At 38.4% G+C, this 13,682-nt stretch overlaps 1 protein-coding gene across 1 annotated transcript in view; it reads right to left on the bottom strand.

Annotated features, from left to right (window-relative positions):
• fstl4 (follistatin-like 4) overlaps window positions 1–13,682 on the bottom strand; it is a 227,436-nt gene that overhangs the window by 129,164 nt on the left and 84,590 nt on the right. The gene's annotated exons all lie outside the window — the stretch shown is intronic.

Below are 13,682 nucleotides of genomic sequence, written 5' to 3' on the forward strand. Positions count from 1 at the left end.
AGGGCAGAGATAGAGATCAGCTGAATTTACAAAAAGCAAAAATGAAATAGATTTGTCTCTCCAGCACAGACAGACAAAGACATGAGTATTGCTTTCTCATAGATTTTTGCTGCTTAAAAATAACATGGCCAAAATTCAAGGACAGTTCTCATGTAGTGTGAGATTCTGAGGAACTTAGATAATCAAATATGTTTTCAAATAAATGAATCAAAACAAAATAAAAAAGACATTAATTCTCATTTAAAAAAAATTATTACATATGTGGTGCAGAATAAAACTAATCAAATATGTATTAAGGAAAACACATTTGCATGGATCATACAGTAGGCACCAAAATTAGAAAAACCGTAAACCAATGACAAACACCTCCAAACGTGATGGCAATTATCACACGGTGCTAACGAGGATAAACCTTTTTTTAAACCCAGTCTAACTCTCTACAGCTCAAACTGCAGGCTGCCCTTATTAACACCTCTCAGTAATCATTTGCACATACACGAGCACATGTGCATACAAACATACCAAGGTGTGTTTGAGCATATAAGGGCACTGAAAATGTAAGTAGAGTTTCCACATTCTGCCTTAGCTATTTTGTTGCCTATTAACACAAATGCACTCACTACTCACCCTCTTCATTATAACAACTCCTTGTGTCATCTCCTGACCTACACACATGTGCAGGGACAAATGCACACAGCCATCACCACTGTAACCACTCACTGCCTAGGGCACCTTGCTTCTTCTTCTTCTCACTGATTTAATCTATCTGCACTTAAAGGAAGTCAAAAAGCTGCTGATTCAGCCAGATGCTCCACCTTGGATTGATGTTTCCTGATTCTGTGAGCCTGACCTCTGGCCCATGCTCCGTGGGGTTATTACAGTGAAAACGAGATTCTCTAAAAGGTACAAGCAAGGAATTTGCTGCCTCACAACCTCATCTGGCAAATGCCAGGGGAATATATTAAACATAAAAATGCCAGATCCCTCCTAGAGTTTACATGTTTTTTCATGCGGTCGTGAGAGCGCCCAATTAATTATAGGCAAACATGAAACTCTCCTACGCAAGCACCCACAGTGTTGAATTCATTGGCAGAGGCTTAACTTTAGGGTTTATCTGCAAGATGATAAAAATTCATTCTGTAGTTTTATTTGAAAATAAAAGCATTTTACAACAAAAATGAGTAAAACATTTGATATAGATGAGACTTGATTTTTTGAGTAATTAAGTAAATAAATAAAATTTATTTATAAACCACTTTTTAAAACAAGAAGCTATTAAAAAGTGCTTCACATGGGAATATAAAACAAACAAAACAACATATTACACATGAACATTACCCAAATGCCTTTCTAAACAGATGTGTTTTAAGCCATGTTTTAAAAGAAGCCACAGAGTCAATGGTGTGTAGCGGGGGAAGTAAACTGTTCCACCGTATTGGAGCTAGGGTTTGAAAAGCGTGATCCCCTTTCATTTTCAAATGGGTCCGTGGAATAGTCAGAAGACCACTATCAGTGGATCTAAGGATTCGGTTTGGAGAGTAGGGCTGAAGAAGCTCAGTGATATAGGTGGGGGCCTCTCCTCGTAAAGACATAAATGTAAAAGTGAGGATTTTAAACTGATATCTGTACCCAACCGGAAGCCACTGCAAGGATTTTAACATGGGAGTGATATGGGAGAATTTATTACTTGGACCGCTTGAAAGCAATTTAAGGAAGCCTTAGACAGACAGGAAAAGAGTGTGTTACAATAACTAGGAGGAGATGAAGGCATGGACAAGCATCTCCATTTCACCTTTGGTGACAATAGTCCTAAGTTTAGCAATATTTCTTAAATGAAAAAAGCAGGAGCGGGTCAGAGACTTGATATGAGCATCAAAAGACAGAGATTGATCAAAAATTATTCCAAGATTCTGAGCAGTAGCTTTTGTCGAGGCTGAGAAAGGACCAATTAACAAATTTGGGGCTTGATACTCTCTGGAGCAAGAATTAAACACTCAGCCTTGTCTGCGTTCAGCTGCAAAAAATTGTTCAATTTCCTTAAGACAGTCCATTAGAGTGGATAATTTGTCGAATTCCCAAGGTTTAAAGGAGATGTACATCTGCATACAGATGTTAGGAAATAATTATGAAACCGCTAATGATACGGCCTAAAGGAAGGATATATAATGAAAATAACAAGGGGCTTAAAACCAATCCTTGTGGGACTCCGCATGAAATTTTTTACTACATCTGACCAGACGTTTCCCACTGAAACTAAAAGTGTTCTATCAACCAGAAATTAGGTGAACCACTTTAGGACAGATCCAAATATCCCTACCATATGAGTTGAGTTATTATTTTATATGGAGACCGCTTCATTCACCATTAGAACAATTTGGAAAACCACAGAGGGAAACTACATGGCAGAATTAGCCTCTAAGAACATTATAGGACTTCCAGTGTAGGCAGGAGACATTCAAGCCAAAACTTGTTCTGACAGCTAGTCAGTGCCTGTGAATGCAGATGAATCTGAAATTCCATTTTGTCTACTGGTACTAACAGATTTTGCATATCCAAAAGCACAGTTTATGGAGATCAGCATAAGATAAGAACTTCTGAACCATCCTTTTGGTTTCTGTTAAAATATAAAAATGTCAAGAAGTGGTAGGAGATTAGGAGTCCCGCAGCCATTACAGGCCTACGGCGGGCGTTTTTATCAGTTAAATCACTGTTCTAAGCGCTCACAAAAATGAAGTTTTGGCGTTAAAGCAAAGCTTTAAAAGCCCTAATTGATCCTGCTGTTTCTCCTATTAAAATTGCAAGCATTTTGTGCCTCTTGTTTACCTTTGAAGTCAACAAGCTCTCTTATTTGCCATGGAAACCAGGGCAAACAATAAACGACATGTGTTCATGCAGTTTTGAGGTTGAGTCAGGGATGCTGAGAAGGGGTCAACTTTATTATCCCTCTCTTGAATAAGGCTAAAAACCATACTGGCTTAACTTAAAAGAACCCAGTCCACGCTCTTATATTCAAACTGCTGAAAAGAGAAATTGAATTTGCCTCCAGTATAATCATATCTCAACTCTCAGCATATTCAATAATAGAGGTAATACGCTGTTGTCGGAGGACAAAAGTCCCTTAATTGCATTAAGGAGATTTGGGGGCCAATGCACAGAGGAACACAAGCTCACACACACACACAAACACATACATTAACACACCGGCACCCTCCTACTCACTTTTAGGTGTTAGTATGTAAACAAACATACACTCTATAGTCACTGTCTAATATCCAGCTTCTGTGCTTGCAAACACTGGAACATGGTCAAATACGAACACACACAAATGCTGCTGAAATTACTAAACCTTATGTGAACAAAAATAATGATTAACAGAACAAATAAATCACAGTAACTACTGTGATAGTAGCAGTTTAGGATTTTGAAATGTGTGACCACCTTTTTCTGTCCATTTGACATATTCTTGTCTAAACCTGGAATCAATTAATAGAAAATAACTGGTGGAGTAATCAGTAATAAGCATATTCGATATTGGCAGTTAAGCACAGCCCACAGGTAGGTGCAGCCTGACCTGACATTACTTTGACTACTTCTTTATCATAATTAAGTATTGGGATTCAAACTAAGTCGCGGCTTGGGGGCGTGCCAGGTAACTACCCCGATGGGAGTGTGAGGGGGATGGAGAGAGTGAAGAGAGACTCAATATCCAGTTTACTAATTGTTCTGCGTGTCTCGGCAAAGCATCTGTGGGAAATGCAAAATATCCCAGCTCCCCTGCGACCTTGCTGTTCATGTCAAGGTCGGGGACGATTACAAGATCGTTTGTATTCTCCAAGCATGAGAGATTAAATGCTTAGCAACAAACATCCAGTGGCTGTTATCCACTGGCGCTGGTTCTTCCTTCTTCATCTTCCCCTAGCTCTCTCCCCTTCCGTCCTCTTTCTTCTTTTCCCATTTTGTTCAGAGAACAGAGTACATGAACAGCTGCCGTTCAAACAACAGAAACAATAGTGCCCAAAAGTTACATTTACAATACGCAAGCTGTCTGACATTTAGCTAATTCGTAGCACTCGCATTCATCCTCACCATAAGTTCTTTTGTCTCACTCTCTTTTGGACCACGCTGGTTGCAATTGTGGCTTGCTTAAGAGGCTAAAAATGTCATTTGATAATCCTTCCTGTTTAAGCCGCTGGCACAGTACATATAAATGGCTCTTACAAGACGAAGCTTTTTTATGGTGCCAAGACAATACCATGCTGACCATACTGCTTCAAGCCTTTCTATCCTGTCACTGCAGTTTTTTGTTGATTATTCTTCATCCTCCTTTCCCTCCCCCCCTCTATTTCACTGCATGTGTATGTGTCTCTGTTTCCTCACTTTCTCTTTGTCAATATCTTTCTAAACTGGGCCTCAGAGAAACTGAAACCAGACATTGTCCACTATAATTACAGATTTCCTGTGCATGTTTTACGAGAAGCACTGCTGATAATTACATAGGAACATAAGCGACTGGGATGCGGTGGTAAGACTATTTTGGCTTATCTCCCTGACATTTTATGATAATCCAACATAAGTTTCCTCCTTTATTCCCCTTTTATGCAAGCCTAAGTGGATGAGAGCATAACTGGAAGCACAGCATGACTGACTGCCTTTTCATTTGTCGGGAAAAGCTACAATCTTGTCAGTCTCAGCCCTTACTGAATCATTTTGAAAAAGCTATTGGTAATTTGAATCCACAGTGAGGTATATAATGTGTGTGCAGAGCGCACTAGCATAAAGAACACAGCGAGTGCGCGCACACACACACACACACACACACACACACAGAAAGAGAAAGTCAGAATATGTCACTTCACTCTGGAAGCAAAGTACTTCTGTCTAAGCCCTCGCTCTATTTAGCAACTAAATATGCCTCAATTTATTTATACCTGAGGCTAGACTCTCAAGCTCTTTAAATTCCTTTAACATTTAAAGGCAATCACAATAAACTTTATTTTGTATTTAATCCAGCTCCACAGAGGCTAGTTTGTTGTTTTTTGATACTTTCTCCTTGGAGAGACAGAGGGACACTGTAAGAGCTTCTTAGTAATTAGACTAGAAGAATATTTGCCCTGCTGATGTGGGACTCACTGCCTGCAGCACTACAATGTCATAAACCACCTTGATCCATGGAAATATGCTGCAGTCACAAACCCATACAGACACAAAGAGTTTTCTCTTTTTTCCCTGCCAGCAGACAGCTTCCGTTTTGTGATCGAGCCACTAAAGTGCCGCCGTCTTTTTAATTCAAGTGTTACATGAGTGTAGCATACATGTGCATGTAAAGGGCATGTGGATGGAGCACTTGTTTATTTGAGTTGTGCCGTCCAGGAAATGTACAGTCACATCTGCTGATCCTACAGATCAATCTGTTTGCTCTGAAGCAGCTGTAGATAATTAAATATTGAGACGCGCCGTCAAACACTGTCTCCCCTGTTCTGCACAGTTGGACAAAGCTATTCTGACATGCACACCAAGCTGGAATATCAATGGACAGCAGCGGCCCTCGGTGTTAGGTGAGATACTCACAGATAAGCACAAACCTGTCAGTTTAACTGCACTGTACCAAAAATGATGTTTCTTGTTTTAGTACAGAAAGTAGAATGCAAACAAGCAGAGGGAAATTTTGTTTAGATTACATGGATATTCAAGGCGCATCTTTTGTTGCCTTCCTCCCCCATTAAGCTCTAAATTTGTCCTTTGGCCTAGGGGTAATACTACACTTGACAAGAGGACTGATTCATCCAGCTTCCACATCAGACTCCATAAAATTCTACAAGATCACAAATCTTATGGTAAAACAGAAATGAAATAAAAAAAAAAATAGACTGTCAAAAGGTTAAAAACAACCTATTTTTAAGATATGAAGTGTTTCCTGCGATTGGGTGTTGTCTTTACTGTCCCACCTTCAGTATTGATAATTTTAAATATTAGACACAGCACATGAAAAACCAACCACAGACACAGACTGAGAATCTCAGGTGAAGCATCTCCCAGAACTGTGTCTGAAAAGTGTAGTTTTTGAACAGGTTCTTGCGCATTAACTGAAAATAAATTTCGCCTCCACTCTGCACAGCCACACAAGCCTGGGGTTGAGATCTGGTCGATCAGCCAGGGAAATTTGTCCCCTTAGATATGTTAGCGACTCGTCCGTCTTTAGCCTGTGGCAGCAACACAGTGTAGATGAGGTTGATCGACAGTTTCATTTAAACCTCGTGGTGTTTTTATCAGAACAAAAACTGTTTCATATCAAAAGGAGACATCAACAAACAATGAGGTCAAGAAAAAAAATATATAAATAAATACACTGAAAATCAAATAAATAAACAGAATAACAAGGACAAATGTCTAAAAAGAATAATTAATCTAAATGACCACTGTCTGCTTTAAGTAATCCATATTGTATTATTATGTCTTATTTATTTATAATAAGCATAAAGTCATCCAGGAACAAAACTGTTCATGACACCAAATGTCAGCAACAGCACTTTGATGCCTCAATATTCAGGCTGGATTTAAATATTGCCCCCAAAACTCAGCAGCAAGAGAGCATCCAAAATTAGACTAAGCCCCATTTTCCCAAACATGTTTTGAGGAAACAGCCTTTAATAGCACAGAAATTGGCAGACTTGCTCTCAGGTAATGATATAACATGTTAATCATCTCTTCAGACAATCAGGACTAAATCTCGATAAAACTCTAACAAATGCTGACATTAAACAGTAACAACTATGTAAATTCAAAGACAGATTATTACCAATAATTATTGCTGTAGTTTGTAAACAATATGGCAGATATTTTTTATCTAACTGCAAATGTCTAAATCTTGAGACATATTTTTAGATAAAAGCTTTTTTTTTTGGTTTGTTTTACTACAAGAATGACATTACATGGTTGCAACAAGCGACTGACTTCAGTATTGATTAATCTTTTGACATTTTATTTCATATTGTCTCGTTTCATATAACTAAAAGTTCAAATAACCCAGTTTCAATTCACATGCGACAAGCTAATTAAAGGATCAAGCCTTCCTGTCTAGGCTGAATATCAGCTTTTGCTTCTCTATCTTTCTCACAGAGAAGAAGAATAGACAAAGGACAAATTTGCCCTAGTGATGGGAATCGTTTAAATCTATGTTGTTATTAATGTTGTAATTCCATTTCACGTTAGGCAAACATGGATCATTTTCATGGTAATCCTTCTAATAGCTGTTGAGATAATTCAGAAAGGACCAAAGACTGACACAGACTGAAAAACCCTCGTGTCTGAGACTGACAATGAAACAACTGCAGTAAAAACCTCTAATCGAAGTAACTTTCGATAATAATTACAGTTAATTTACACTCACTGTCAAAGCCATTGTTCTCTATTAAATGGTACAAATCTTCCATTACCTCCATGACCTCTTTCTAAATGGCAGGTTAGTCATTACCTTGGCGATCTCCACATTTGAAAGAGAGGTATGGCACTTGAACTTAAATGTTACACAGCAACAAAATGAGGCTTAAATGCATGTAGCCACCTCCCAAACGCAAAGACAGCATCACCATATGAACACAAAGAAAACTAGAGGCTACAATTATGACTAATGTGCCAGTTAAACAATATCATGTGGTTGCTATTTGAGTGCTAAAACTATAAATCTAAATCTATGAAGCTAGAAGTGGACGTTCATTAAAAGGCTTCTTTAAAGACCGGTTCCAACAAACGTAAGCATAAAGACCTTTTCCAACAAACTTTTAAGAGGAGTTAACAACCCTCAGCATAAATCAAATCTGCTATCCATGATGCAGCGCACAGCAGCCTGCTTTAAACTGCAGTTACATAAAAGTAGAGGCTAAGAGTTATAGGCTTTTCCGTGTTCATAAACTTGTATCAGGAAACTTTGATAGCATATTTTTTTACAAGGTCATCCAAGATGTCTGTGAAGGTTCTCAGTCATCCACGTCATCGTAGTCTAAAACTCTCAAAAGACTCTCCACCTTTTGACCTTAGAACTGAAGAAGCTTCTTGGATGAGAGGTGAAACGTCTTCAAGCAACTCTTTCCAAGCTCCTTAGACAAGGTCATCCAAGATTAAAAAATGAACCCTGAATACATCTGTGGCATCCCAAAACACTAATGGAGGAGAAACTTCCTGTGATTTCTGAAGAGGCATGGCTGATGATGAAACTAAAGGACGCCGTGATTAAGGGTGCTTACTTATCACACCCCAACTCAGTGTTTCTCTTGTTCGTCCCCTATTTTTAGTTTATTTTTAGAGATTGCTGCAAGATTTAAAACTAATTACGCAAAAAGATGTTCTGGTCACTTCTTCTGAGGTCGCTTATGATATGCTGGGAGACATGTAAGTAGCTTCTTTAGTCATAGACAGTATATAAAAGATGACCATAACCGGAGGGGTAGAAAACTGAAACGAGCCTAGATATGTCTTAAACCTGTGTTTTGTTTTTTTTTCCAGCAGGGGGCAGTTCCATTGACTGCAGAAAATGGGACTGACTCTCACTTAATTTAATACCTAATTAATCACTTTTCTAATTAGCCAGTTATTACAGTTAAAAAAAATGATGGTCCTAATTAGAGTAACACTGAATAATGCATGGTATACTTTAGGACGTGGCTACCGTGTGATTGACAAGTTGCTATCTTGTGGAGAGTGTGGACATCCTCCTCTGCCGAATGACATTTCTTTTTGGAAAATTGAAATATACTACATGTATAAGGTGGCTAAGCATATAGAAGACATTTCTACAGTGACAACATAGATGAGAAACTGCTAGTGGGCTATTACTTCAGCAGTACAGGACTACATTTCTTGTATTTGAGCTTATTTATACCACTGGGAGAAAAAAGTTATTATGTCACAATTTTGAGTTATTTTCAGCTAGTGACACAAGGATTTCATCATTTCTAAAACCAGCAGCTGATGCTGATGCTACCAGAAATTACATACCTTCACAGAGTTTAATGATTGGCAGTGCTAACTTTAAATTTCAAGTTATTTTCTCGGAATTTGGAGATTTTCTTCCTGTTAAAAGGGAGTTTTTCCTTCCCACTCTCTATATTATTTTAGGGTCTTTACTTTACAATAGAGCAGCGGTCCCCAACCCCCGGGCCTCGGACCGGTACCGGCCCGTGAGTCGTTTGGTACCGGGCCGCGAGAGTTGAGGCTCAGGTGTGAAATGTATGGTTTTCAGGGTTTTTATCGGTTTTCAGCGTTATTTTGTTATCGTTTTTATCGTTAACTCTGTTTTCCTTGGTCTTTTCATGTGTGTTATGAATAAATTTTATTTTTCTCGGTACCGGTAATAGTTTTATTTTGTTATATTTATCCGCGACACCTTAAAGGCCGGTCCGTGAAAATATTGTCGGGAATAAACCAGTCCGTGGCACAAAAAAGGTTGGGGACCGCTGCAATAGAGAGCACTTTGAGGCAACTGTTGATATTAATTGAATTAAAAAAAACAAAACAAAAACAACAACAACATTTTTTTTCAGTGATGGAAATAAGCTCCAATAATTGTCTGTCTCTCATATTAGTAGACTGCATAGGTATGTTTCAGGGAAATAAAGCAAAGTGATATTATAATTGAGTGATATGTTTTTATGACAGACAATAACAGCACAGGGAGCAGGCTGACTTGCCCTCCACAGACAAGTATATTCAATATGATCCTGGGAGGAAATGTCACAAGACTTGTGTGGCTAGTTCAGCTGATAGGTCTTTATTGATCTTGTAATTCCCTTGTACGTGCACCTGCTCCATTAAGGACCTCAGATCTCTTGAAAGAGAGACCTTCAAGAGCCAGGCGCCTGCTGCTGCTTGTACATTTGGTCGTACATGATCCTCAACATATCAGGTAGTTGAGAAATATTCTTCTTTTTTAGATAATTGTGGGTAGTTTGGGGGGCAGGTGAAAAAATTACCCATTTGAGTGACAATTTGCTTGCATTCTTATGCAGCTGATGTTAAAACTTGATTAGCTTTTCTGCTCTTCTGTCTGAAACTTTTTTTTCTTTTACTCCTGGATAATTCATGGGGTTTTTTTTGTATTCATTGAGCCATTTTCAGCATCACAGTGGGGGCTGAAGCCACAGTTTCCACACATACTCTTAAACAAATTCATCAAACAGCGCATATATGATAAAATAGCCAGTTTTCAACTAAGGCCGGCACATGTTTTGTCTGGGAGAAATGGATAGTGACTACCCACAGTGCATGAAAATGAATGCAGAAAAATAAACACAAAGTAACTGACAAATGCATAAGGACATAAATAGCTAGTGAGCCATGTGAGAGAATGTCTTACAGCACAGGAAAACTACTGTGAGACCAGAGTGAGCAGGAATTCACGCTAGGTAGCCGTCAATCTCATTGTCACATTCGTTATGGTATGGCAGGTATCTCTTTCCCACCCTGTGGGCTGCCTTCCCATGGGATATAAAAAAAAACTTTTATGAGTGAGGAAAGGCTTTTTTGTGAAGGGATAAGTTTCTGATGCACCCAGTGGCCATCCCTTAATAATTAATTCTAAAGATATCTAGAAAATACCAATTAGAATGATTGTTTGGGATATCAATTTATTTTAATTCATATATTCAGCATCACTACAATTCTACATACTGGGTTATAAACGCTAATTACACTTACAATGAGAGCGACTATATCTTTTTCCAATTCTACTGACAAATATTGCCCTGTTGTAATGAAATGCCTTAACTGAATTCAGAACCTCATTAAATTATGTGTTAGGTTGTATGTAAAAATCTGGTTTTGCATCCATATTCATATAGTTTTAAAAATTCACACAGCAGCAATCTACATTGAATACAAACTAGCCGAGTGTCACGCTTTGTTCATGAAAACAACTGACAACAACTACTACCTGCACACCATCTGTTCCAACATCCCGAGGGCTGATATAAGGATATGTGAGTGTTTTACATGTCTGCATGTGTCTGTTGTTAAAAAAAAAAGTACACCAAAAGGTCCAGAGAGTTCTCATTGATTGATCTGAGACTCAGTGAAGCAGATTCACACAGTCTGCTATATTATTTACAGCAGCACTCCCACTGCTGCACCTACAACTACAGCAATATAGGTCTTGCGCATCAGTCCTCTTCAGCTGCCACACTTATATTTCCACATTAATGCCAACATGGCCAAGGATGAAATAAGCTCTCAAATGCAGGTTTTTTTTCTGCAGTTGGTCTGAGCAGGCATGTAAGTGTGGGGAGAATAATCTCAGTCTTCTAGTAAAAAAAAGGCAGAGTTTGTGTGCCAGCACATGTACACGTATGTGTGAAATTTGCTGTGCCCTCACATTGTATTTAAATATATGTCCATTATTAAAAATACAGTTAGTTATAGCTGTATAGCTTTCCCATGTACACTCCATCCTTTTATCATCATCAGCATCTTAATCCCTTTGATCCATCTTCAGCCTCATCTCACTCTCACCTCTTAGCATTTATCTCTCTATTTATACATCTCTCTACAATAAATACTGTATTTTCTGCTGACACCACACCTACACCTCCCTCACTGCAGGGCTCCGGGAGCACAGAGACCCAGCACCCACGACGGCTTTGCTACTATAGCCAAGATGACTAATAACCCCTGCGGGGCAAGAGGCTGCAAAGTTGAGGCACAAAGGTGCACTGTGTATTGGGCTTTCCCTGCTTAATGCTCTTTTTATACAGTTACACTGTTGTCATTAAATCCGCTGTGTTGAAGGTAGAACATTTCTGGCCAGAGCAAGATTCTTAACGAAGAACAATGAAATATCAGCGGGCTGGGCTTATAAAGAATTCATTCTTTTTATTCGGTGTTATAAAGCACTGCAGCATAGTTCAGTAGATAATTCAGTTGAGCATTAAAGATGTACTAATGAGGTTTGTAATTACCGTCTTTAAATTTGGTATTTCACCCTGGCTTTCCACAGGTAAAAAGGCATAAAACCACATTGCAAAGAAGTAATTTATTGCAAAATTCTTTAAAGTGTAAAAGGGAAAAAAGAACCAGGTGAGGTGGTTAGGGCATCTTACTAGGATGCCGACTTTGTTCAACCTAGTGAAGGGTTTCAGGTATGTCCTGCAGGGAGACCCCAGGGCAGCCCTAGGACACACTGGATATGGCTCAGTGTCCCTTGAAAGAGGTAGCTAGGGGGGGTGTGACTGAGTCTCAGCTTGCTGCTTAGACTACTATCCCTGTGACCCAGACCTGAATAAGTGACAGAGGAAGGAAGGAAGGAAGGAAGGAAGGATGGAAGGATGGATGGATGGATGGATGGATGGATGTTAAACATGGCTTTCATTTAAGACCACATCAAACAAAAACTCCAAATCTAACCAACAATGTACCAACAATAATATCTGATGTTTACAGTCACATACTGTATATCTCTTTAAAGAAAGTATTTGCCAAAGCATTTATATAGAGCCTGTAGTTTATAATACAAATCCTGTGCCCTATTGTGCATTTACAGTCTATGTGGGATGGAAGTAATATAAAAGTAATATATTTGTGTTGATTATACTGAAGAAAAGAGCCAGGGCGACAGATCTATTTTTAACAGAAAATTTCTGAAAACAATTCAAAGCACAGAGGAATAAAATGAGTGACATTGTGGGTACATAGATGATGCTTGGAGATTAAAACTATTATTGTTTTTAAGCATACGGGACAGAACTGTTTCGCCAAAGGCTCCAGTCTGGCCCCTGGGTGGCTTTGCTTATGTTGAAATTGTAGCGAAGTCATTAATAATTATACTTTTTTAATAAAAGTCAGTGATATTCCTGCAAGCATTACTGCACAGCAGTAGAAATGTATCAGCATTCAAAAGCATTTCTAGATTTCAAGTTATTTGAGTCATAAATAAGTGAAATACTAATAATGCAAAATTCTTTGAATTTGAAGTAGTACGCAGCAGCTTTACTTATGTGACGCTTAACAAGCTCGAAGCATTTCAAATGCAACTCAACTTTAGAAGTGCCAACTAAAATATTTTTCACATGAACATTGGGCTGGGAAATTACGCTGTTTATTTGTGTATATATTTTAAAAAAGCATCTTAAGAAATGATACAAAATATAATATGTACAAAAGAATACAAAGGATATAGATAAAACCATGTGTTTTTTCCCCAGACAAAAGCCATGTGTTTCAAACCAGGGACCTTTCACATGTGATTCAAATGCGATAACCACTACGCTACAGAAACTGTGCAATGCACAACCAGCATTTGAATAAAATTAATCTTATCAAGGGGACTATTGGCTTGTCATACAAGAAAGACTCAAAAGGGCTACAATATTATTACAAATCACCGAGCGTCCCCCAGGTAATGAAAGTCCTGCTTGACAGGAGCTTTCTCTTCACGTTATCTCAAGCTCTGCACTTAAATATGGCTACAGATGGAGTGCAGGATATACGCATGTAGAATCAGTGTAAAACATATGTGCAGGTACAGATCCAATATGTTCTCTATTGACTTTCTCAAGCCTTTTTATTTACATAAATAGAATAAAAAAATTATTTTCAGCTAACACTACCAACTGGCTCCGGTGTTTCTTTTTCATTTATTTCCAAATGTGTTTCTCACTCAAACGCACAAAAAAGTTGAAGTGTTTATCACTGAGGCT

The sequence above is a fragment of the Rhamphochromis sp. 'chilingali' genome (assembly GCF_963969265.1).
Source record: "Rhamphochromis sp. 'chilingali' genome assembly, chromosome: 19".
Lineage (NCBI taxonomy): Eukaryota > Metazoa > Chordata > Actinopteri > Cichliformes > Cichlidae > Rhamphochromis > Rhamphochromis sp. 'chilingali'.